Source organism: Mobula birostris, chromosome 11 (genome assembly GCF_030028105.1).
Source record: "Mobula birostris isolate sMobBir1 chromosome 11, sMobBir1.hap1, whole genome shotgun sequence".
Taxonomy (NCBI): domain Eukaryota; kingdom Metazoa; phylum Chordata; class Chondrichthyes; order Myliobatiformes; family Myliobatidae; genus Mobula; species Mobula birostris.
This window is the reverse complement of record NC_092380.1, coordinates 113,694,456-113,720,782: the sequence shown is the minus strand read 5'-3', so window position 1 is coordinate 113,720,782 and position 26,327 is coordinate 113,694,456. Positions and strand designations below refer to the sequence as shown.

General features: G+C 47.2%; 1 protein-coding gene across 1 annotated transcript in view; it reads left to right on the top strand.

Moving 5' to 3' along the window:
* Positions 1-1,395: 1,395 nt before the first annotated feature.
* Positions 1,396-26,327, top strand: part of mical2b (microtubule associated monooxygenase, calponin and LIM domain containing 2b) — a 262,965-nt gene continuing 238,033 nt past the window's right edge. Inside the window, exon 1 of the mRNA XM_072272882.1 lies at positions 1,396-1,553. The gene's annotated coding sequence lies outside the window, so the exon portion shown is untranslated. The remainder of the gene's footprint in view (positions 1,554-26,327) is intronic.

The following is a 26,327-nucleotide window of genomic DNA, read 5'->3' as shown; positions in this document are numbered from 1 at the left end:
TTACCTTAAAGCCATGTCCTCTTGTATTGAGCAGTGGTGCCCTGGGGAAGAGGCACTGGCTATCCACTCTATCTGTTCTTCTTAATATCTTGTATACCTCTATCATGTCTCCTCTCATCCTCCTTCTCTCCAAAGAGTAAAGCCCTAGCTCCCTTAATCTCTGATCATAATGCATACTCTCTAAACCAGGCAGCATCCTGGTAAATCTCCTCTGTACCCTTTCCAATACTTCCACATCCTTCCTATAGAGAGCCAACCAGAACTGGACACAGTACTCCAAGTGTGGCCTAATCAGAATTTTATAGAGCTGCATCATTACATCGCAACTCTTAAACTCTATCCCTAGACTTATGAAAGCTAACACCCCATAAGCTTTCTTAACTACCCTATCCACCTGTGAGGCAACTTTCAGGGATCTGTGGACATGTACCCCCAGATCCCTCTGCTCCTCCACACTACCAAGTATCCTGACATTCACTTTGTACTCTGCCTTGGAGTTTGTCCTTCCAAAGTGTACCACCTCACACTTCTCTGGGTTGAACTCCATCTGCCACTTCTCAGCCCACTTCTGCAACCCATCAATGTCTCTCTGCCATCTTTGACAATCCTTTACACTATCTACAACACCACCAACCTTTGTGAAATCTGCAAACTTGCCAACCCACCCTTCTACCCCCACATCCAGGTCGTTAATAAAAATCACGAAAAGTAGAGGTCCCAGAACAGATCCTTGTGGGACACCACTAGTCACAATCCTCCAATCTGAATGTACTCCCTCCACCACCATCCTCTGCCTTCTGCAGGCAAGCTAATTCTGAATCCACCTGGCCAAACTTCCCTGAATCCCATGCCTTCTGACTTTCTGAATAAGCCTACTGTGTGGAACGAGATGAGGTAGAATTTATTTCGCCAGAGTGTGGTGAATCCATGGATTCGTTACCACAGATGACTGTGGAAGCCAAGTCACTGGATATATTTAAAGCGGAGGTTGAAATGTTCTTGATTAGTCAGGGTGTCAAAGGTTACGGGGAGAAGGCAGGAGAGGTTCAGAGGGATAGTAAGTCAGCCATGATGGAATAGCGAAGCAGGTGATGGGCCGAATTCTGTTGCTTTGTCTTGTTTTCTAATTAGCGGCGCCTGGTGACATCGGCGGTAGCTTCCCGCTCTAACTCCAAGCGGGGATGGTCCCGCGAAATCCAGCTGAAGGTGAAGTTTCAGCGCGGGCACCGGTCGGCCGGACAGTTGGATGAAAACGGCGGAGAGGTGCTGGTTGTGAAACGGGTTTGTATTTGGAGGGCTGGTGAAGTCAGACTCCTGAACGATCTCCCGACCGTGTGATTGGACATCGGCAGCCGAATCCGACCAACCCTAGCGAGCGCGGATGGGAGGAACCGGGCGACCAGCCTCTTGTTTGTGTGTTGAATGCGCGCAGCTCTGTTTGTGCCTGCCGGAGAAAGTGGCTGTCGTTAGTACAGGAACGTGTTAACTCCCCAAAACCGAGCGCCGAGACTCCTTACACGGACCCCAGCCTTCGGATGGACCACCGTGGTTCTGTAAGTATGGACACAACCCGCCGTGTCTTCCCTCTGCCGACAAGTGTCAGTCAGTCAGTCAGGCAAGTGAAGTTCTGCGGCCGTGCGAAGTGTTACTTGTGAGGGAGCGCGGAGTTTTGGAGTTTCCGGGTTGTGTCGCGTTTCTCTGTCACTCTGTGCCGGGCTTCGGTTTACCATTTGAAGTGTTGCCGTTTAATGATTAACCCTCGCAGTAACAAACAACTCAGCAGAACTATTTGTGTGTGTGGCTATTAATAAAATAGAGCCGCGGGGTCTGTTCCAGAACAGTGAGTAAGAGAGGGAGAGAAGAAAGGAAGGGAACGGGAAAGGCGTGGGGGTGGGTGGAGGGGGTAGGTGAGGGCGAGGGGGAGAGGCTGGCAGGGGGAGCTATGGGGTGAAAGGAGGGTGAGAGGAAGAGGTGAGGAGTAGGGAGGGGTGGGTGGGAGGTATGGGGCGAGAGGGAGAGGTGAGGGGGTGGGAGGGTTAGGGGTGAGAGGGGAGAAGTGAGGGAGTAACAACAGGGAGGAGAGGGGTGTGAGGGAGGTAGGGGGTGAGAGGAAGAGGTGAGGGGGTGGGAGGGAGGTAGGGGTGAGAGGGAAAGGTGTGAAAAGGGGTGAGGGAGTAACAATAGGGAGGAGATGAGGGGGTGTGAGGGAGGTAGGGGGTGAGAGGGAGAGGTGGAAGACAGTGCGAGGGGGAGAGGCTGGCAGGGGGAGCTATGGGGTGAAAGGTCAGTGAGAAGAAGAGGTGTATGAAGAGGTGAGGAGTGGGAGGGTTAGGGGGTGAGAGGGGGAGAGGTGAAAAGGGGTGAGGGAACAACGAGAGGGAGGAGGTGAGGGGGTGGGAGGGAGGTAGGGGTGACAGGGAGAGGTGTGAAAAGGGGTGAGGGAACAACGAGAGGGAGGAGGTGAGGGGGTGGGAGGGAGGTAGGAGTGAGAGGGAGAGGTGTGAAAAGGGGTGAGGGAACAACGAGAGGGAGGGGGTGAGGGGGTGGGAGGGAGGTAGGGGTGAGGAGAGGTGTGAGGGAACAATAAGAGGGAGGGGGTGAGGGGGTGGGAGGGAGGTAGGGGTGACAGGGAGAGGGAGATCTTGGGAGGTAATGGAGGGCAAGAGAAGAAAGGAAGAACAAAGAAAAGGAAGGATGAAGGGGTAGTAGTTGCTGTAACTGAAATGGTGGAAATCTCTTAAAGGAAAAATCTGGATTTCTGTAGTGCCTGCCTCATCTCCTTCGGGCATCCCAAGGTGCTTTGCAATCGACAGTTCATAGTAAGGCTCCCAGCGGGAATGGCAGTGACAGGGTACCTTGGCTTGGTGATGCTGGCGTGGGGGTCTGTGAGTGGGCTTTTGAAGGACAGTTCACAGTCCTGTGGATGACAGATCACTGTGATGTTTTCCTGAGGGGTTTCCGGCAGTTTCTCTGTGTTTGGTGACAGTGTGGAGATTGGCAGCAGGAAGTCCCACAGATGATGGGTGGGTCCACTTTGCCAGTATACGTTTGTGTAGCACCCACCTGTGCCTCTTCACCGAAGAGTGATCACGGTGGGCTGTGTGGGGTACAGCGACATGTAGAATCAGAATCAGGTTTAAGGTTACCAGCATACGTTGTGAGGTTTGTTGGTTTGTGGCGGCAGTACAGTGCAATACATAATTTAAGAAATATATTTAAAAGAATTAAATTAATGAGTAAAATCATGAGGTAGTGTTGATGGGTTCATTGTCCATTCAGAAATTTGATGGCAGAGGGGAAGAAGCTGTTCCTGAATCAGTGAGTATGGGTCTTCAGGCTCCTGTACCTCCTCCCTGAAGGTAACAATGAGAAGAGGGCATGTCCTGGGTGATGAGGGTCCTTAATGATGGATGCTGCCCTTTTGAGGCATCACCTTTTGAAGGTGTCCTTGATGCTGGGGAGGCTAGTGCCCATGAAGGAGCTGGCTGAATTTACAGCTTTCTAGCAACACACATCAAAGTTGCTGGTGAACGCAGCAGGCCAGGCAGCATCTCTAGGAAGAGGTACAGTCGACGTTTCAGGCCGAGACCCTTCGTCAGACGTCCTGATGAAGGGTCTCGGCCTGAAACGTCGACTGTACCTCTTCCTAGAGATGCTGCCTGGCCTGCTGCGTTCACCAGCAACTTTGATGTGTGTTGCTTGAATTTCCAGCATCTGCAGAATTCCTGTTGTTTACAACTTTCTAAAGCCTTTTTCCAGTCGTCTGCAGTGGCCCCTCCATACCAGACGGTGCTGAAACCAGTCAGAATGCTCTCCACAGTACATCTGTAGAAATTTGCTAGAATCTGGTGTCACATCAATTCTCCACAAACTCCTAATGAAATCTAGCCGCTGTTGTGCTGCCTTTGTAACTGCATCGATATGCTGGGCCCAGGGTGCATCTTCAGGGACTGCCCACTCTTTCCACCTCTCATCCCTCACTGAGGACTGGTGTTCCCTTGATTTCCCCTTCCTGAAGTCCCAGTGAACAAAACCTAACCAGAGGATGCTTAAAAGAAATTTTGAATGTGTAGTGATACTAAGGGTGGAAATGTCAAATAGCAGAGAGCATAAGAAGGGGAAAGTTTGAGGGAGATAAAGCGGCCAAGATTCTTTTATACACAGAGTGGTGGAACTCCATCATGGACGGTCCTAAACCTGACTGTGACAGGAGGAGGGTTAGCCATGGGGCTAGCAGCCCCATCCTGTCAAAACCCAGAGCTACAGAAACTCCAGCAGAAGCTCCACAGGCCTCATCCCTGATAGAAGAAGGATCTTTGTCCAGAAGACAGACAAAGCCATGTACCTTCTATTGGCCCAGGACATGGGACTCTGGTGAGTAGGAGGGATGGCTTCAGAAGAAGAAAGTGGTGGGTATCTGGAATGTCCTACCACAGCAGGCAGTGAGAACAGGTTTAACAGTGTCCTACCACAGCAGGCAGTGAGAACAGATTTAACAATGTCCTACCACAGCAGGCAGTGAGAACAGGTTTAACAATGTCCTACCACAGCAGGCGGTGAGAACAGGTTTAACAATGTCCTACCACAGCAGGTAGTGAGAACAGGTTTAACAATGTCCTACCACAGCAGGCAGTGAGAACAGGTTTAACAATGTCCTACCACAGCAGGCGGTGAGAACAGGTTTAACAATGTCCTACCACAGCAGGCAGTGAGAACAGGTTTGAGACATTTACACAGATACTGTACATGACAGACAGAGAATGGTGTTGGCCATGTGGTCTCCTTTGGAGATCAGGCTTTGTCCAGCTGCTTGAGAGAGACAGACCTTCAGAATCAGGTTTATTATCACTGCCTTATATGATGTGAAAATAGTTCTTCGTGGTTATAGAGTTGTTGAACTGTAGTGATTAGGGTTGTGCCTGATGAGGGTCTTGGCTGGAAACATCAACTGTTTGTTCCCGTCATAGATGCTGCCTGACCTGCTGAGTTCCTCCAGCATTTTGTTTGTGCCGCTCTGGATTTCCAGCATCTGCAGAATCTCTTTTGTTCACGGTTGTACTGGTTGGTTCCAGACCAACTGGTTGAAGGGAAGCCTGGTGGTGTGGGACTTCAGGCTTCTGTCGTCCTGCCTGATGGGAGCACAGTGAAGATCATTGATGGATGTTGCCGCCTTGAGATAGCGTCTCTTGTTGATGCTGCTTCTGCCGCAGAAAGTAAATTGGTTATATTGTCACATAGGGTACATTGTCACATAAACTGAGGTCTAGTGAAAAACTTGTCTTGCGTACTGTTCACACAGATCAACTCATTACAGCAATGTACAGGGGGAAATTACTGTACTCTTATCAAAGTATGTATCCATAATACAACCTAGAGATTCAGCTTCTAGCAGACAGCACAAAACAAAGAAACACGACAGAGCTCATTTAAAGAAAACACTCACACCACAAAGACCCAATGTATGAAAAAAAGAACAAATCATGCAACTGCAGAGTCCCCAAAAGCAAGTCCATAGCCACTGAGCTGTTGATATGAGTAAGTGCCAGTGGGTGCAGGCCATGGCTGTGGAATCAGTTCCCCACAGTGCCAGTGGGTGCAGGCCACAGCTACAGAATCACTTCATCACAGTGCCAGTGGGTGCAGGCCACAGCTACAGAATCACTTCATCACAGTGCCAGTGGGTGCAGGCCATGGCTGTGGAATCAGTTCCCCACAGTGCCAGTGGGTGCAGGCCACAGCTACAGAATCAGTTCATCACAGTGCCAGTGGGTGCAGGCCACAGCTGTGGAATCAGTTCATCACAGTGCCAGTGGGTGCAGACCACAGCTACAGAATCAGTTCCCCACAGTGCCAGTGGGTGCAGACCACAGCTACAGAATCAGTTCCCCACAGTGCCAGTGGGTGCAGGCCACAGCTACAGAATCAGTTCATCACAGTGCCAGTGGGTGCAGGCCACAGCTACAGAATCAGTTCATCACAGTGCCAGTGGGTGCAGACCACAGCTGCAGAGTCACTTCATCACAGTGCCAGTGGATGCAGACCACAGCTACAGAATCACTTCATCACAGTGCCAGTGGGTGCAGGCCACAGCTACAGAATCAGTTCATCACAGTGCCAATGGGTGCAGGCCATGGCTGTGAAATCAGTTCATCACAGTGCCAGTGGGTGCAGGCCACAGCTACAGAATCACTTCATCACAGTGCCAGTGGGTGCAGGCCACAGCTGCAGAGTCACTTCAGCACTGAAGTGCCTCGACCAGATCGCGGAATAAGAAGTGAAAGAAAAACACCTGGGAAGTGAACTGCAGAGTCCCCGAAACTGAGTCCAACACCATGGAGTGTGCTCAGCACTGAGGTGAGTGGAGCCCGTCCAGTACCCGATGGCCGCAGGGCAACTGCTGCTTCTGCACCCGGCACTGTGAGCCCCCAGACTCCAGCACCTTCTGCCTGCTGCCAGCTACGATAAGCGACTGCTCAAATGCACGCAGATGGCTCTGAACACCCGTCCGCTCTCTACTCTCGTCCTTGATGATTTTACTCTTGCTCAGGGAGAGTCTGCGAGTGCAGAGTAATAGAGCAGGCCACGGGTTCATGTTCCAGCATTGGGAATTATGCAGCGTGCATTTACTGCGATGGCCGTACCTGCTCTCTCCACTCTCATCCACGCCAAATCCCCTAGGAGATCGCAGAAGCACCAGAATGCAGAATAAAGTGTTGCAGTTGCAGAGAGTGTGCAGTGCAGGCAAAAAAGTGCGAGGTTATAATGATCGTGAGGTTTAAAGATCAGTTTATCATACTAGGAAGTATTCAATAGAATTATAACAGGGGGGTAGAAGCTGTCCCTGGACCTGCTGGGATGAGCTTTCAGCCTTTTACATCTTCTACCCGATGGGAGGGGGAGAAATGAGAATGCCTGGGGGGGAGGGGTAAAGATCTTTGATTGTGCCGCTGCTTTACTGAGGCAGCGAGAAGTGTCGACAGACCGTGGAGGGGAGGCTGATTTGAGTGATGTGTCCGCAACTCTGCAGTTTCTGGCAGTCACAGGCAGAACTGTTGCTGTACCAGGCTGCTGTGCATTCAGACAGAATGCTTTCTGCAGAACTGGCGAAGTGTGATAGGGCCACGCCAAATTCCTCTAGCCTCCTGAGGAAGTAGAGGCTTTGGTGAGCTTTCTTGGCTGTGACATAAATGTAGTTGGATCAGGACAGAATACTGGTGACATTCACTCCTAGAAACTTAAAGCTCTCAACCCCACTAACCTCAACACAGTGACATAGACAGGAGCATTTACACTGCCCCACTTTCTGAACTCAATGACCAGCTCCTTTGTTTTGTTGGCATTGAGAGAAAGAATAGCTTTATCTGTCATGCGTATGTCAAAAGTACAGTGACATGTGTTTGCATCGATGACCAACACGGTGTGAGCATGTGCTGGGGGCAGCCGGCAAATGTCGCCGTGCTTCTGGCATCAATATAGCATGCGCACAACTGGCTAATGCTGTACCATTTGTCTTTGGAATGTGAGAGAAACTGGAGCTCTCAGGAACCCTAAGCAGTCACGGGGAGAACACGCTAACTTCTTCAGGACAGCAGTGGGAACCAAGCAGCAATCGTGATTGCTGGCGCTTTGAAGTGATTGTGTTAACTGCTATGATTCAAGAGGTGTCACCGTGCCACCAGGTTAGTAAGCTGTCTATTCAGCGATCACGATTGTTGCTCATTGCTATCAGCCCACTACAATGGTATCATCTGCAAACTTGTAGGTGGGGTTTACAGACATCCCACCCTGCAAAAACTCATTTCAGGGAGATAGCGCCATCAATTTGCAGGAGACTCCCGGAACTTCCGGGAGAGGTGGGATGTCTGCAATAGAATAGCTCCTTTGCAGCTAGCCAGCTAGTTTAAATAACGTTAGCTATGCTAATGAATGAATGACACCTGTTAAACTCACCTCAACATGCCTTTTACAGTCTTAACCCACCATGGGCAATAGAAAAGTCACTGTTGCAAACAGTGCAGCGAGCAACACTGTCATTATTTTTGACCCCTATTAGGCAGGGGTACACTTTAGTATAGTCTGGGGTGACGTACATTTTATATTTTCTTTTTTTGGAACACTCTGCCATGGCATGTGTACTTACACTCTCTCTCTCTCTCACGCTCTCTCTCTCGCTTGCTCTCAAAAAAATTGATTTCTGGGATATTGTATATAATTTGCGGGCATCAAGGAGCCACTATCAATATGCGGGAGACTCCCGGAACTTCTGGGAGAGGTGGGATGTCTGGGTTTAGTCTCACAGATCAAAAGGAGCTCTGGGACTTTAGAATCATAGAGCACTACAGCTCAGAAACAGGCCTTTCCGCCCATCTACGCTGTGCTGAACTATTTATCTGCCTAGTCCCATCGACCTGCATCAGGAAAATAGCCCTCAATACCCCTCACATCCATGTACTTATCCAAACTTTACTTGTGTTGAAATCAAACCCACATCCACCACCTCTGCTGGCAGCTTGTTCCACACTCTCACCACCCTCTGAGTGAAGAAGTTCCCCCTCATGTTTCATAGAACATAGATAGAACAGTACAGCACAGTACAGGCCCTACGGCCCACAATGTTATGCTGACCCTTAAACCCTGCCTCCCATATAACCCCCCACCTTAAATTCCTCCATATACCTGTGTTTCCCTTAAACATTTCACCTTTCACCCCTAACCCATGACCTCTGGTTGTAGTCTCACCCAACTTCAGTAGAAAAAACCTGCTTGTATTTACCCTAGCTATACCCCTCATAATTTTATATGCCTCTATCGAGCTTCCCCTCATTCTCCTACGCTCCAAGGGAATAAAGACCAAACCCATTCAGCCTTTCCCTGTATCTCAGGACCTTGTGTCCCGGCAACATCGTTGTAAATTTTCCCTGCACTCTTCCAGTTTTATTTTTTAAAATACTGTTTCATGTAACTGCCAGCTCAGCACTCCTTATCTCTGGAGACCGTTTGGGTTTGTCGGCGTGTTGGACTGTTATCGTTTGGCAGGGTGACTCGTTAACCGTTTCAGAGCCTCGGGGAGTTTACTGTTGAATCAGGTCACTGATATACTGCAGAGGTAGGCTCTTTCAGAAACTGATTTGACAAGGGAGGGATTTCAAACTTGTAATTCACCTGATGTTATCTGTATTTAGAACATAGAACAATAAAGCGCAGAACAGGCCATTCAGCCCACAATGTTGTGCTGACCTTTTAACCTACTGTAAGATCAATCTAACCCTATCCTCCGACAGAGCCCTCCATTTTTCTATCATCCATGTGCCTATCTAAGAGCCTCTTAAAATGCTCCTAATGTATCTGCCTCTATCACCACCCCTGGCAGGATGTTCCACACCCCCACCACTCTAAGCTCTGACAATCCCCCCTATGCTTTCCTCCAAACAGTAGCCTGGATATAGGGTGTAAGTTGAATCAAGAGTTAAAATTGGCATGTCGCAAAGGTAATGCTACGGTTGTTATGGGGGATTTCAACATGCAGGTAGACTGGGAAAATCAGGTTGGTACTGGACCCCAAGAAAGGGAGTTTGTGGAATGCCTCTGAGATGGATTCTTAGAGCAGCTTGTACTGGAGCCTACCAGGGAGAAGGCAATTGTAGATTTAGTGTTGTGTAATGAACCAAATTTGATAAGGGAACTCGAGATAAAGGAGCCATTAGGAGGTAGTGACCATAATATGATAAGTTTTAATCTACAATTTGGGAGGGAGAAGGGAAAATCGGAAGTGTCAGTATTGCAGTTGAACAAAGGGAACTATGGACCCATGAGGGAGGAGCTGGCCAAAGTTAACTGGAAAGATAGCCTAGCAGGGATGACAGTGGAACAACAATGGCAGGTATTTCTGGGAATAATACAGAAGATGCAGGATCAGTTCATTCCAAAGAGGAAGAAAGATTCTAAGGGGAGTAAGGGGTGACCGTGGCTGACAAGGGAAGTCAAGGATAGTATAAAAATAAAAGAGAAGAAGTATAACACAGCAAAGATGAGCGGGAAGCCAGAGGATTGGGAAACTTTTAAAGAGCAACAGAGGAAAACTAAAAAGGCAATACGGGGGGGAAAAGATGAGATACGAAGGCAAGCTAGCCAAGAATATAAAGGAGGATAGTAAAAGCTTCTTTAGGTATGTGAAGAGGAAAAAATTAGTTAAGACCAAAGTTGGGCCCTTGAAGACAGAAACGGGTGAATTTATTATGGGGAACAAGGAAATGGCAGACGAGTTGACAGGTACTTTGGATCTGTCTTCACTAGGGAAGACACAAACAATCTCCCAGATGTAATAGTGGCTGGAGGACCTGGGGTAACGGAGGAACTGAAGGAGATTCACATTAGGCAGAAAATGGTGTTGGAGACTGATGGGACTGAAGGCTGATAAATTCCCAGGGCCTGATGGTCTACACCCCAGGGTATTTAAGGAGGTGGCTCTAGAAATCGTGGATGCATTGGTAATCATTTTCCAATGTTCTATAGATTAAGGAGCAGTTCCTGAGGACTGTAGGGTAGTTAATGTTATCCCCTTTTTAAGAAAGGAGGGAGAGAGAAAACAGGGAATTATAGACCAGTTAGCCTGACATCAGTGGTGCGGAAGATGCTGGAATCAATTATAAAAGATGAAATAGCGGCACATTTGGATAGCAGTAACAGGATCGGTCCGAGTCAGCATGGATTTACGAAGGGGAAATCATGCTTGACTAATCTTCCGGAATTTTTTGAGGATGTAACTATGAAAATGGACAAGGGAAAGCCAGTGAATGTAGTGTACCTGGACTTCCAGAAAGCCTTTGATAAGGTCCCATGTAGGAGATTAGTGGGCAAAATTAGAGCACATGGTATTGGGGGTAGGGTACGGACATGAATAGAAAATTGGTTGGCAGACAGGAAACAAAGAGTAGGGATTAATGAGTTCCTTTCAGAATGGCAGGCGGTGACTAGTGGGGTACCGCAAGGCTCGGTGCTGGGACTGCAGCTATTTACAATATACATTAATGATTTAGATGAAGGGATTAAAAGTAACATTAGCAAATCTGCAGATGACACAAAGCTGGGTGGCAGTGTGAAATGTGCGGAGGATGTTGCGATAATGCAGGATGACTTGGACAGGTTGGGTGAGTGGGCAGATGCATGGCAGGTGCAGTTTAATGTGGATAAATGTGAGGTTATCCATTTTGGTGGCAAGAACAGGAAGGCAGATTACTACTTGAATGGTGTCAAGTTAGGAAAAGGGGAAGTACAACAAGATCTTGGTGTACTTGTTCATCAGTCAGTGAAAGTAAGCATGCAGGTACAGCAGGCAGTGAAGAAAGCTAATGGTATGTTGGCCTTCATAACAAGGGGAGTTGAGTATAGGAGCAAAGAGGTCCTTCTGCAGTTGTACAGGGCCCTGGTAAGACCACACCTGGAGTATTGTGTACAGATCTGGTCTCCAAATTTGAGGAAGGACATTCTTGCTATTGAGGGAGTACAACGGAGGTTCATGAGGTTAATTCCCGGGTTGGCGGGACTGTCATATGTTGAAAGATTGGAGTGACTGGGCTGGTATACACTGGAATTTAGAAGGATGAGAGGGGATCTGATTGAAACATATAAGATTATTAGGGGATTGGACACACTAGAGGCAGGAAACATGTTCCCGATGTTGGGGGAGTCCAGAACCAGAGGCCACAATTTGAGAATAAGGGGTAGGCCATTTAGAATGGAGTTGAGGAAAAACTTTTTCACCCAGAGAGTTGTGGATCTGTGGAATGCTCTGCCTCAGAAGGTAGTGGAGGCCAATTCTCTGGATGCTTTCAAGAAAGAGTTAGATAGAGCTCTTAATGATAGTGGAGTCAAGGGATATGGGGAGAAGGCAGGAATGGGGTACTGATTGTGGATGATCAGCCATGATCACAGTGAATGGCGGTGCTGGCTCGAAGGGCTGAATGACCTACTCCTGCACCTATTGTCTATTATCACCTTAAAATGATACCCCCTCATATTAGCCATTTCAACCTTGAAAAACAGTCTGGCTGTCCACTTTATTAATGCTTATTGTACACCTCTATCAAGTCACTTGTCATCCCCCAAAGAGAAAGTCAGAACTGGGTTTGGTATCACTGGCATATGTTGTGAAATTGGTTGTTTTGTGGCAGCGGTGCAGAGCAATACATAAAAAATACTATAAGTTACAATAAGAAATATGAAAATACTACTTAATTTTATATGAAATTAAATAAGAGCAAAAAGAGAGCAAAAATAGTGAGGTTGTGTACATGGGTTCAATGTCCATTCAGAAATCGGATGGCAGAGGGGAAGAAGCTGTTCCTGAATCATTGAGTATGTGTCTTCAGGCTTCTGTACCCCTTCCCTGATGGTGGCAATGAGGAGAGGGCATGTCCTGGGTGATGGGGTCCTTAATGATGGACACCAACTTTTTGAAGCATTGCCTTTTGAAGATGTCCTCAGTGCTGGGGAGGCCAGTGCCCCTGATAGAGCTGGCCTTTGTGTTCCAGCTCATTCGACTGCTCCTCATAAAATATGCATGCTGATCCAGGCAGCATCCTGGTAAATCTTCTCTGCATTCTCACCAAAGCTTCACATCCGCCCTATAATGAGAAGACCAGAACTGAACACAATATTCCAAGTGTGTTCGAACCAGGGTTTTGTAGAGCTCTGACATTACTTTTGTGAATCATAAACACAAAATAGTCTACAGATGCTGGAATCAAAGCAAGACTCACAACACACTGGGGGAACTCAGCAGGTCGGGCAGCATCCGTGGAAACCGTGACAAAGGGTCCCGGCCCGAAACGTTGACTCATTGTTTCCACGGATGACTCATTGTTTCCAGGCCCAACCTGCTGAGTTCCTCCAGCGTGTTTGTGAGTGTTACTTTTGTGAAGTTGTTCTTTGACGGTGTGACAGAGTCCTGGCTCTCCTATTGATGACTAATGCTGAACGCTGTGACAATTTCCCCAAAAGATTTGGAAGTTTGAAAACCTGAAACCAATTTTTAAATAAGAGCAACACTGAGTTTGTTGTAACAAACACAAAATACTGGAGGAACTCAGCAGGTCAGGCAGCATCTCTGGAAATGAATAAACAGTCGACATTTTGAGCCGGGATGATAGTGGTAACTTTATTTTATCAAGCACCCTTCATACAGACGATGCGGTTCAAAGTGCTTTACACAGGGATAAGGTGCAAACAGGAAAAAAATAGAAAAAGAAAATAGAAGGCATAAGATGTTGGTTAGAAGCAAGGTTAAATAGATTTTGAGCTGGTGTTTAGAAATGTTAGCGGAGTCTGCATCTTTTATAGTTTTAGGTACAGTATTGAATTCTTCAGTTTAGGAGCATTGGTCAAAAATGCGGACCTGCTGATGATCTTTTGAAGGAGATTGTTTAAATTTCAGAGACCGACAGAGAACGACCTGAGAGCTCGAGCAGGATTATAAAATGAAAGAGATTCTGTGATGTACTCTAGTCCGAGGGCATTGAGAGCTTTAAAGTCAATTCTCAAAGTACAGGAAGCGAATGCAGAGCTGCTAGGGTGAGATCCTTCAGCACTGGAAAGGAAGGAGTGTTTTCCACTGGGAAATATGACGAGTTTTCCATGCCCCAGCTGGGGTTGTCCATGGCTCCAGAACAACAGACTTTAACTCCTAAATAAAAACAGAAGCTGCCGCAGGTATTCAACCCGGGAGGCGGAATCCGTGCGGGGAGAAACCGTGCCTGTGTTTACCGTACGCAAATCTTCATCAGCACTGTGAGGGAGAAGGGTACAAGAAGAGTTCTGGGGCAGAGGTGGTGGGGGTCAAATGTGTAGAGCAAAGGTTCTGATTCTAAACTGATACAAAGCACCCAGGCATGTTACCACAAGATTCGGCAGATGCTGGAAATGCACAGTAACACACCCAAACTGCTGGAGGAACGCAGCAGGACAGGCAGCTTTCATAGGAAGGAATAATCAGACAAAATTTCAGGCTGAGGCTCTTCCTCAGGAAGAGTCTCCTTGGATCCTACCTGACCTGTGTGTGTGTCTGCTTTCGTGGACCTGCGTGTATGTTGTGAGGTTGTGATCGTGCCCTGTGGAGTGGGTGCGTGTGTGTGGATGTGTCTGTGACTCAGGTTGTGAATGTGTGCCGTGTTGTGTCTCTGTCTCTGTCTGTGTCTGTGTGCGTGTGTTGTGAGGTCGTGATTGTGTCCTGTGGGGTGGGCGTGTGTGTGTGTTCGTGAGCATGTGTGTTGTGAGGTTGTTATCGAGCCCGGTGACGCGCGTGTGTGTGTGCGCGCGTTGTGAAGTTGTCATTGTGCCTTGTGACGTGTTGTGCGTTTGTTGATGAGAGTGTGCACTGAGGTTGGAACGTGCGTGCGTGTCTGTGTTCGTGCCTGTCTGTGTTCGTGTGTGGGTCTGTGTTCGCTTGCGTGTGTGGTGCCTCTTTCAACCCAGTATTAGTTTCACGATCCTGAAAAGAATTCCTTTTGCGTATCTACCCAGCACCGAGTAAGATATCTTGCTGATGAATTGGTGTCAGTCCCCTGGTGTAACATTACTGTACCTAATGTTAGGAAATGGAGCTGAAACTACTTAGAATTTAAGGGACAGGGAGGTTTAATAAATGTTCGGGGAATTGACTTTTTTCCCCCTTTGAAATAGCGAAAATCAAGAGGAATTGTTAAAAAAAAAAGTAGGTAAGATTTCTTAACCAGAAGGGGTCCTGAGACAAAGAAACAAACTCTGTAACCGGAGCAACACACACAAAATGCTGAAGGAACTTAGCAGGTCAGACATCATCTATGCAGAGAATAGTCGGTCGTTTCCGGCCGAGACCCTTCATCAGGACTGAGAAGGAAGGGGGCAGGGCCTTAGCCCAAAATATTGACTGTTCCCCTCCTTTGATACTACCTGACCTGCTGAGTCTTTTCTGTTTTTCCCTCTCCCCCTCTCCCTCTCTCCCGCTCTCCCCCTCTCCCCCTCCTGTCAGCTTGTCCTCCTTCCTCTCCCCATCTCCACCCTCTCCCCCCTCCCCTCCCTCTCTACCCCCCTCTCTACTCACCCTTCTCCCCCCTCCCACCTGTCAGCTTGTCCTCCTTCCTCTTCCCCCCTCCCACTCACTCTTCACTCTTCCCTCTTCCCTTCCCCTCTGCCAAATTATTCTGGTTTCCACCCTCTTCTTTCCAGTCCAGATGAAGAATCTCGGCCCAAAATGTTGACTGTTTATTCATTTCCATGGATGCTGCCTGACCTGCTGAGTTCCTCCAGCACTCTGTGTGCTGCCCTGAATTTCCAGCATCTGCAGAATCTCGTGTTTACAGTAACCAGATCATCGGCTCACTGAACTGCAGGAACTTTGGCTCCAGACGGTTCTTCAAAGCTTGGCCTTGGTATTCACCCCTGCTGATACATTCCGGACATTTAAGAGACTCTTAGATAGGCCCGTGGATGATAGAAAAATGGAGCTTTATACAGGAGGGAAGGGTTAGATTGATTGAGGAGTGGGTTAAAGGGTCAGCATGACAAAATGGGCTGAAATGCCTGTACTGTTCTAAATTCTATGTTTCAAGTTCAGGTTCGACTTTATTGTCATCTGACTGTACTTATATACAACCCAACGAAACAACATTCCTCTGGACCACGGTCACCCACAATACATATATACAACCCAACGAAACAACGATCCTCTGGACCACGGTCACCCACAATACATATATACAACCCAACGAAACAACATTCCTCTGGACCACGGTCACCCACAATACATATATACAACCCAACGAAACAATGTTCCTCTGGACCACGGTCACTCACAATACATATATACAACCCAACGAAACAACGTTCCTCTGGACCACGGTCACCCACAATACATATATACAACCCAACGAAACAACGTTCCTCTGGACCACGGTCACCCACAATACATATATACAATCCAATGAAACAACGTTCCTCTGGACCACGGTCACCCACAATACATATATACAACCCAATGAAACAACGTTCCTCTGGACCACGGTCACCCACAATACATATATACAACCCAATGAAACAATGTTCCTCTGGACCACGGTCACCCACAATACATATATACAACCCAACGAAACAATGTTCCTCTGGACCACGGTCACCCACAATACATGTATTTCACACAGCAGGTGTAAATATTACCATAAGTAAGTTAATAAAATATCATTAAAAACTGATGCAGTGTGTAGCACAGATAAGCAATAAACAGCTCGCTGTCCTAGTGACAAGATCTCGGTGGTGGCAGGGTATTCATTAGTCTCCCAGCCTGAGGGAAGAAACTGTCACCCAGTCTGACAGTCCGAGTCCTGTTGCTCCTGTATCTCCTCCCTGACGGTAGTGGGTCAGAGAGATTGTGGGATGGGTCTTGATGTTCCTGTATCTCCTCCCTGACGGTAGTGGGTCAGTCAGAGAGATTGTGGGACGGGTTCTGATGTTCCTGTATCTCCTCCCTGACGGTAGTGGGTCAGTCAGAGAGACTGTGGGACGGGTTCTGATGCTTCTGTACCTCCTCCCTGACGGTAGTGGGTCAAAGGGATTGTAGGATTGGGGGGGGTGCGTGGGGATCCTCAGCAATGCTTCGGGCTCTTTGTCTGCAGTGCTTCTGGTAAATTCACAAATGGGGGCAGGGGAGAGACGCCAACAATCCTCTCGGCGGGTTTTATTGTCCTCTATAGGGTCTGCGGCCTGATGCCTTGCAGCTTTCGTACTGCACAATGATGCAGACAGACAGGACGCTTGGCTGAATTACTCTTACATCAACGTTAATCCTAATATGCAAGGTGGCATGGTAGCATAATGACTGGCTTCATGCTCTGCAGTACCTGTGATTGGGGTTCAATTCCCACCGCTGTCTGTAAGAGTTTGTAAGAGGCATTGATCATGTGGATAGTCAGAGGGTTTTTCCCAGGGCTGAAATGGCTAGCATGAGAGGGCACAGTTTTAAGGTGCTTGGAAGTAGGTACAGAGGAGATGTTAGGGGTAGGTTTTTTACGCAGAGAGTGGTGAGTGGGTGGAATGGGCTGCTAGCGACGGTGGTAGAGATGGGTATGATAGGGTCTTTTAAGAGACTCCTGGATAGGTATAGGAAGCTTACAAAAATAGAGGGCTATGGGTAACCCTAGGTAATTTCTAAAGTAAGTACATGTTTGGCACAGCATTGTGGGCCAAAGGGCCTGTATTATGCTGTGGTTTTTCAATGTGTCTATGTTTCTACTGCCGAGGTTTTATAGGATGTTGGTCAGACCATGTTTGGAAAATATTGAGCAATTCTTGAATATTGGGCCCCATTTCTAAGGAAGGATGTGCCAGCACTGAAAAAGGTCCAGAGGAGATTCACAAGAATGATCCTGGAATTTAAAGGGTTGACATATGAGAAACATTTGGTTTCTCTGGGCCTGTACCTGCTGGAGTTTAGAAGAATTGGGGAGGGGATCTCATTGACACCCATTGAATAATGAAACACCCGGATAGAATGGATGTGGAGATGATTTTTCCTATAGCGGGTGAAATTAGGACCAGAAGGCACAACCTCAGAATAGAAGAATGTCCTTTTAGAACAGAGATGAGGAGGAATTTCTTTAGTCAGAGGGTGGTGAATCTGTGGAATTTATTGTCACAGATGGCTGTGGAGGCCAAGTGGAGGTTGATAGGTTCTTGATTGTTAAGGGGGAGGAAGGGTTTAAAGGTTATGTGGAGAAAGTGGGAGAATGGAATTGGAAAAATCAGTCGTGATCGAAGAAAAGACTTAATGGGCTGAATGGTCTAATTCTGCTCCTATATCTTATGGTCTCTTGTGCACCCTTTCCCCCATGACCTGTCTTCACCTACTGTTGCTTAGGTACGCAGAACATAGTTTGGACTGGATTGTTCATCAGAATCAGACCAGAAGGCATAGAAGCAGAATTAGGTCATTTAGATCACTGAGTTTTCTCTGCCATTCCATCATGATTTATTATCACTCTCAACTCCTGCCTTCTCTTTGTAACCTTTGGTGCTTTTACTAACCAATAAACTTTTCTTCATCATCATCGTCATTCTGTGCTATGTTGTATGATGTAAGCAATCATGGTCTTCCATTTGTCTTTAATCCGATCATTGCCTGTGGGGAAGACCCCCTTCACGTTGTTGTTCTTGGTCTTTCCTCTATCCATGACCATGCTTGTTCTTGGCAACTCTTTCTATAGAAGTTGTTTGCCATTGCTGCCTTCTGGGAAGTGTCTTTACAAGACAGGTGACCTCAGCAATTAACAGCCTATTAACCTGTGTTTTAAATATACCCAATGACTTGGCCTCCACCGCCATCTGTGGCAATAAATTCCACAGATTCACCACCCTCTGGCTGAAGAAATTCCTCCTCATCTCTGTTCTAATCAGACCCCTTGACTCTGGTCCTAGAATCACCCACTCTAGGAAACATCCTCTGCACATCCACTCTATCAAGCTCTTTCAAAATTCAATTGGTTTCAATGAGATTCCCCCTCGTTCTTATAAATTCCAGGGTCAAGTACAGGATAGGCAGTAAATTATGGTGAATGCAGTTACAAGACTTGAATGAGGCCGTTGGAACTTGTGTGGCATTGAATGTTTTTTTAAAAAATGTACTTTGTTCATTGAAAATGTAATCACACAACACTCATCAGTGTCAGTCACTGGATCTGATTTATCACCATGTTCATTCCAAGTATTTACATTACATCAACAGTTTTTCATGCCCAGCATTCCATCTGCAATAAGTTTGAGAGGTTTACAAAAGGACCAGGCTCTCAGTGTCCAATCTGGTCCATCCCCACCGAGCCCTTGCATTAAAGCATAGAAACACAGAAAACCTACAGCACAATACAGGCCCTTCGGCCCACAATACTGTGCCGAACATATACTTACTTTGGAAATTACCTAGGGTTACTCAAAGTCCTCTATTCTTCTAAGCTCCATGTACCTATCCAGGATCCTCTTAAAAGACCCTATCGTTTCCGCCTCCACCACCGTTGCTGGCAGCCCTTTCCACGCACTCACCACCCCCTGCGTAAAAAACTTTGAATGTTCATTTCTCCCAAAGTTCAAAAGTTTCAAAGTTTGAAGTAAATGTAATATCAAAGGACATATATGTCACCATGTACAACCCTGAGATTTGTTTTCTTGCAGGCATACTCAATAAATCCAATGTTTCAATGTGTCCTGCAGTTCGTACTCCCCGCGGTCACCGCCACTCCCTCATCTTGCTGTCTGGGAGACTAGCACGTTTCGACTGGACCCACGGCTGATAAAATGCTCCATACAGCTCCCAGTGGTTGGCCCCTCATCTCGAGTCTGTTCCCCTTGTTTTGGGACACTGTACCCTGAGGGAACATTACCCCTGTGTCTCCATGGAATGCTGCAGGGCCACTTATTCGTCTAAATGCTTGCGAAGACTGACCCTTCTTACTCTTGGAATCATACGGGGTGGTGTGGTGTGCTGTGGTAGCGTGGTGGTCAGCATAACACTAATACAGCACCAGCGACTGGGTTGATTCCACACCCCCACCTTGTCTGTAAGGAGTTGGTTCGTTCTCTCCGTGACTACGTACGTTTCCTCCAGGCGCTCTGGTTTCCAAAAACATTCAGGTTTGTAGGTTAGTTAGTCACAGGGGTGTAATTGGGTGCCGTGGGCTGGTTGGGCCAGGAGTGCCTGTTCCCGTGCTGTATCACTAAATAACATTTTAAAAACAATTCCGTGAACTCCCCCTATTGTAAGTGAGGCCTTCTGTCGTTAGGGAGAGCAGATCAGTGAGTGATATTCCAGATGTGGTCTCACCAGAGCTGTGTGTAATTTTAGCAAGACCTTTCTATTCTTGGACTCAAAATCTTCCTGAGGAAAAAACCTGGCTCGCAGCGACCTTCCCAAATACCTGCTCTACACATGGGTTGTGTTTGGGTTTCAGTGAGCTTCGACACGCTTCGGACCATTTAAAAAACGTTCTGCATTTCTATCTTTTCTATGAAGTGGCTGACCTCCCCTGTTTCTCCATATGAAATCCCATCTACCACAGCAACGTCAAAGTAGAGTTTATTGTCGTTTGCACAAAGTGCAATAAAATATAGCAACAGACAGCCATTTTTCCCCCAAAAATTAAATGAGACATAATTTTTTATTAAAAAACACAATTAGAACAATAAAAATGTCCATTTTAATGCAAAGTGGTTATTGACTGTGAGTCTGAGAGTTTGGGGCCAAGGACTGTAGGTCTGGGGGTGGGGGTGTGTGTGAAAAGGGGCTTCTGCTTTCAGTATTTGTCAGCACTGTACTTTCACTGTACCACTTTATTCTGCATTTTGTAAACAAGAGAAAATCTGCAGATGCTGGAAATCCGAGCAACACACACAAAATGCTGGAGGAACTCAGCAGGCCAGGCAGCATCTATGAAAAAAGAGTACAGTCAACGTTTCGTGCCGAGACGCTGACTGCACTAGATTTCCTCCAGCATTTTCTGTGTGATTCTGTATTCCGTCACTGTTTTCCCTGTGTAATGCACTGTGTAATGATCTGATCTGCAAGAACAGTATTTAAGACAAGTTTTGCACTGTATCTCTGCACATGTGACAATTATAAACCAATTTTCCAATTTAATTTTCTTCACCTTGACAGACATCTTTGCCAATGTGGCCCGCCTTCCCTATCTCCTCTCTAGCTCAGGGTTTCCTTGACCCCTTCGCCCAGGGTCAAGTGCACAGAAAGTGTTGAATGCATCTCAGGCATGGCCCTCCCCACCATTGAGCACATTACATGGAGCGCTGCTGCATCGAGCTCCTCCACCATCCACCCATGGCCTCTTCTCACTGCTGCATCAGGCAGAAGGTACAGGAGCCTCAGGGTTCACCACCACCACCAAGTTAAAGAACAGTTATTATCCCTCAACCATCAGGCTCTTGTACTGGTGTGGATAACTTCATTCACCCCAACACTGAACTGATTCCACAACTTATGGGCTCACTTTCAAGGACTCGATAAGTTCTCGGTCGGTCAGACTGCCTGTTATGCCACTGGCATTTAGGGCAACAATGAAGGTCCTCCATCTCTGGCGGTGTTCAGGGATTCCTACATCATGCCAGTAACTTCCTCTTGGTTTTCACTACCGTCAGCCATGCAAGTCCCGGGTGGAGACTCAGGAATATCAACACACTCAGATGTAGAAGGATTCTTCATTGCTGTTTCCGTAACAGATTTGTTTGACCAGTCAAGGTGGTTAGCTCTGAGCTGAACCTCCGAATCTGGAAGACGAGTGAAGCACTCTTAGTCTGGCCTCTACCCTTTGACCTGTTTGGCATACTCTTTGACCCTACCTATCGTTGGGCATGAGGCCAAGTGGTTAAGGCGTTCGTCTAGTGATCTGAAGGTCGCTAGTTTGAGCCTCGGCTGTGGCAGCGTCTTTGTGTCTTTGAGCAAGGCACTTAATCACACATTGCTCTAGTGTCTGTGCGAGGAGTGGTGCCCCACACAGACTTCCAATCTGCACCTTGTAAGGCATGAAAATGTCCAATGCAGGCCTCTCAAGGTCTGAGTCGATGTTCTTTCCCTTGACCCTACCAAGACCCAGGGCATAAAGCCCTGACTCCAGCCAATACAGCTCTCTGAGTCGTTGAGGCACACAAGCCTCTATGGCAAGGTTGTGGTCCTCTTGGAGGCATGTTCTCAGTATTAATTATATAGTTAGTTTTACATCTGCATGATTTGTTTGCACATTAGTTGTCTGTATAGTTTTTCATAAATTCTATCGAATTTCTTCATTTTTGCTGTGAATGCACGAAAATGAATCGCTAGATAGTTTATGGTGGCACAATATGTACTTTGACTTTGGGTTGGTTTGGGCTCAGCCCCCAAACCAAGGCTCATTCATTCTTGGCCATGATGGAGTGGCAGAATGGACTCGATGGGCGAAGTGGTCTAATTCTGTTATGACCAAGGGTTGTGTATCAGAGAGTCTGGGGTGACAATTGCACATTGATGAATAAATGCATCTGAATCTGAAGCTTCTAGCTTGGACGTTGAGTATGTCGTACAATTGTTTGGGTATACCATCCTAGCTGTGGTTAAATGGATTTTGCTAGTTCACCAGCTCCTTCCTTTTCTCCCATGGTCCACTGTCCTCTCCTATATGATTCCTCCTCCTTTTGCCGTTTTACCTCTTCTACCTTTCATCTCCCAGCTTCTCACTTCATACCCCTTTTCCCCACCCACTTGGTGTCACCTATCACCTGCCAGCTTGTCCTCATTCCCCTCGCCCACCCTCGTATTCTGGCTTCTTCCCCCTTCCTTTCCAGTCCTGATGAAAGGTCTTAGCCTGAAACATCGAATGTTTATTTCTTTCAAAGTTCAAAGTAAATGTACTATCAAAGTATATATATGTCACCTTGAGCAACCCTGAGACTCATTTTCTTGCAGGCATACTCAATAAATCCAATAACCATAATAGAATCAATGAGAGACCACACCAACAGGGTGGAGAACCGGCGTGCAAAAGACAGCAAACCACGCAAATACAAAAGGAAAGAAAAAGTAATAATTTCTTCTTCTTACAGAAACATCTGCATGATGCTTCTTGATCAAAGATTAAGGGAGCTAGGGCTTTACTCTTTGGAGAGAAGGAGGATGAGAGGAGACATGATAGAGGTGTACAAGATAATAAGGGGAATAGATGGAGTGGATAGCCAGTGCCTCTTCCCCAGGGCACCACTGCTCAATACAAGAGGACATGGCTTTAAGGTAAGGGGTGGGAAGTTCAAGGGGGATATTAGAGGAAGGTTTTTTACTCAGAGAGTGGTTGGTGCGTGGAATGCACTGCCTGAGTCAGTGGTGGAGGCAGATACACTAGTGAAGTTTAAGAGACTACTAGACAGGTATATGGAGGAATTTAAGGTGGGGGCTTATATGGGAGGCAGGGTTTGAGGGTCGGCACAACATTGTGGGCCGAAGGGCCTGTACTGTGCTGTACTATTCTATGTTCTATGCTAAGCTCGGGCACATCATCAGCGATGTTACCTGGGGTCGTCAGGTATTTCGGGTCTTTCAACATCATACACCCTCGCCCAGGGGACCCGACCGGGGTTGATCAGACCCCGGCCTGTGCACTAGCAGCAACCCATGGATCTGCCCTCTTTGTCCAGAGCCATCTTGACGCTTTCTCTGCTGCACCTGTGATGGTAGAAATGTCTCTCCTCCTCCTCTCTCCCGTGATTCCAAGTGCAGTGTATACTTTGCAGAGCAACTGGCCTGCAAAGCCACAATACCTGACCTCCACGGGCCAACACTTTGCTCTCCAGCCTCTTCTTTGGCAGTTGTTCTTCAGATCTTCATACTTGGCTCTTTTCCGCTCGTAGGCCTCCTCCATGCGTTCTTCCCACGGCATGGTAAGCTCGAGCATAAGAACGTGCTTTGATGAGTCAGACCACAACACAATGTCGGGCCACAATGTAGTCTCTGTGATGTGGGGAGGAAACTGCAGCTGTTTTCCCAGGTCTGCTTTTAGTTTCCAGTCCTGCGCAGTGAAGAGCAACCCAGTTGCTTTCTGGTGTTCTGATGGTCCTTCCCCCTCTTTGACAAAGCAGATGGTGTTCTTGACCGGTCTTGTTTTCCAGCAGATGTTAAGGGTGCTGCAGATTGTCTCAGCAAGTGTCCAGAGGACCTGGTCATGCCATCACCGATAACGGCCATTGGCAAGAGCTCTGGGGCAGCAGCTCCGAATATGCTCTAGCGTACTGGTCTTCTCACAGAGGGGACAAGCTGGTTGTTCTGCAAGGTCCCAGCAGGGCAGGTTGGATGGGCTAGGAAGGACGTCATAAACAGCCTGGATAAGGAACTTGATGCGGTGTGGATCCACCTTCCAGAGATCATCCCATGTGATCTTTCGCTCGATCACCTGCTCCCATTTGGTCCAGGCTCCTTGCTGTTTCATTGCCACTGCTCTGCTGATCCTCTCCTCCTCCACAGCTGCCCTTACTTCATTCTGAACCAGTTCTCGTCGCTCTCTCCCTTGTACGTCGTCAAAATGGGGGACTTCAAGGCTTCCAAGTCCAACTCTTCCCTTGGCGACTGCCCCCACCAGCACTTTGTGGTGCAGTCGTGCCTCAACTTCTTCCACTGCAGCCTCTGCTCTCCACTTTCTTCCAGCTCTCACCACCACTCTTGCTCCAGCAACCTTTGGATCTGAAAATTCCCGGAACTGCAACACCTCTCTTGCTCGCCAAACCTTGAACTCCTCCTCGATGGATTTCAGGGGGAGCCTCAGTTTGCAGTTATCCCCGTACAGAGCGATGCTGCTTATGTTCCTCGGTAAACCCAGCCATCTTCGCAGGAACCGGCTGACTACCCTGTCTAATTCAGCAACAGTGGAAATTGGAAACTCATGGAAAAGCAGTGGCCAGAGGGTTATTAGTAGCAATAAATATTGAGAACATTGCTTGACAAGCAGTAAATGTTGAGAACATGAGATGAAGAATCCTTGAATGTGAGTCCATAGATGCTGCCTGACCTGTTGAGTTCCTCCAGCATTTTGTGTGTGTTGCCCTGGATTTCCAGCATCCGCAGAATCTCTTGTGTTTCTGAGTTGCTGTTTTCAAATAATTCTCACATTGTTCTTCAACTTTCCATAGATCAGAGCCAGGTTTATTATCATCGACATATGTTGTGAAATTTTGTTATTTTGTGGCAGCAGTACATACAATTACTACAACTTACAGTGAACTCTGCAAAAGAGGAACAGTAAAGTGGTGTTCTTGGGTTCATGGACCTCTCAGGAATCTGACGGTGGAGGAAAAGGAACTGTTCCTAATACTTAAGAGTGGATCTTCAGGTTGCTGTTCCTCCCCCCGGATGGTAACGATGAGAAGAGGTGAGGATCCTCAGTGATGGATGCTACCCGTTTGAAGCTGTCCTTGATGGTAGGAAGGCTAGTGCCCATGACGAAGTTGGAAGAGTTTACAAATCTCTGGTAAGGGTTCCCAACCCTTTTGATGCCATGGACCTCTACCATTAACCAAGAGCTCCATGAACCCCAGGGTGGCAGTCCCTGCTGTACAGCCTCTCGTGATCCTGTGCATTGGAGCTTTCATACCAGACGGCGATGTGACCAGTCAGAATGCTATCCTTCGTATACGGTATCTGTAGAAATTTGCCAGAGTTTTTGGTGACATACCAAATGTCCTCAAGCTCCTTACAAAGTAGAACTGTATTTCTGAAAGTGAATCTCTTATCTTTCAGTGACGAGAGATTAGATAGGACATGCTTATCATGACGTTGGCAAATATTGATGCCTTTTGATCAGAAGTTTTCAGCGGGAACCGTTCAGGCTAGTTTGATTCTTTCTTTGTAGATAGGTTTTCATGTTTCCTAGACAAGACAAACAAGTAAAGCAGCATGTTGAGGGCTTGATGTATCATAGGGAGCTTCAGATGGTGAAGGAGGTGTCAGGAGGAAGCTCCAGAGATCAGGGTCCAGGCAGCTAAAGGCAAGGCTTCCCTTCCCCAGCCACCAGGAGCGGCATTGATAGGCTGGGGGGCAAGCAAGTGGCCAGAAATGGGGAAATGCAGGAGGGTTCAAAGGAGGTTCACGAAAATGATTCCAGGTTTGAATGGCTTGTCACATGAACAACATCTGATGGCTCTGGCTTTGTACTCACTGGAATTCAGAAGAATGAGGGGGGTGACCTAATTGAAACTGATTGAATATGGAAAGGCCTTGATAGAGTGGATGTGGAGAGGATGTTTCCTATGGTAGGAGAGTCTAAGACCAGAGGACACAGCCTCAGAATAGAGTACATCCATTTAGAATGGAGATAAGGAGAAATTTCTTTAGTCAGAGAGTGGTGCACCTGTGGAATTTGTTGCCACCAGAGGCTGTGAAGGCCAAGTTGTTGGATATATTTAAGACAGATCGATTCTTGCTTAATCAGGGCATGAAAGGGATATGGGAGAAAGCAGGAGTTTGGGGCTGAGAGGGAAATGGATCAACAGTGATGAAATGCAGAGTAGACTTGATTAGCCAAATGGCCTAATCCTGCTACAATATCTTTTCATCTTATGGAAGTGTTGAATTGTGTAGTGTTTTCCTCCAGGACTTGAGCACCTGAGTAGTAGGGAAATGCTGTGGTTCTGATGTATATAGCAAAACCGCAAAATGAGAGCAAAAAAAAGAAAAAAGTAGTGAGATAGTGATCATGGGTTCATTGTCCATTCAGAAATCTGATGGTGGAGGGGAAGAAGCTGTTCCTGAAATGTTCAGTGTGTGTCTTTGGGTTCCTTAACAGCGATAC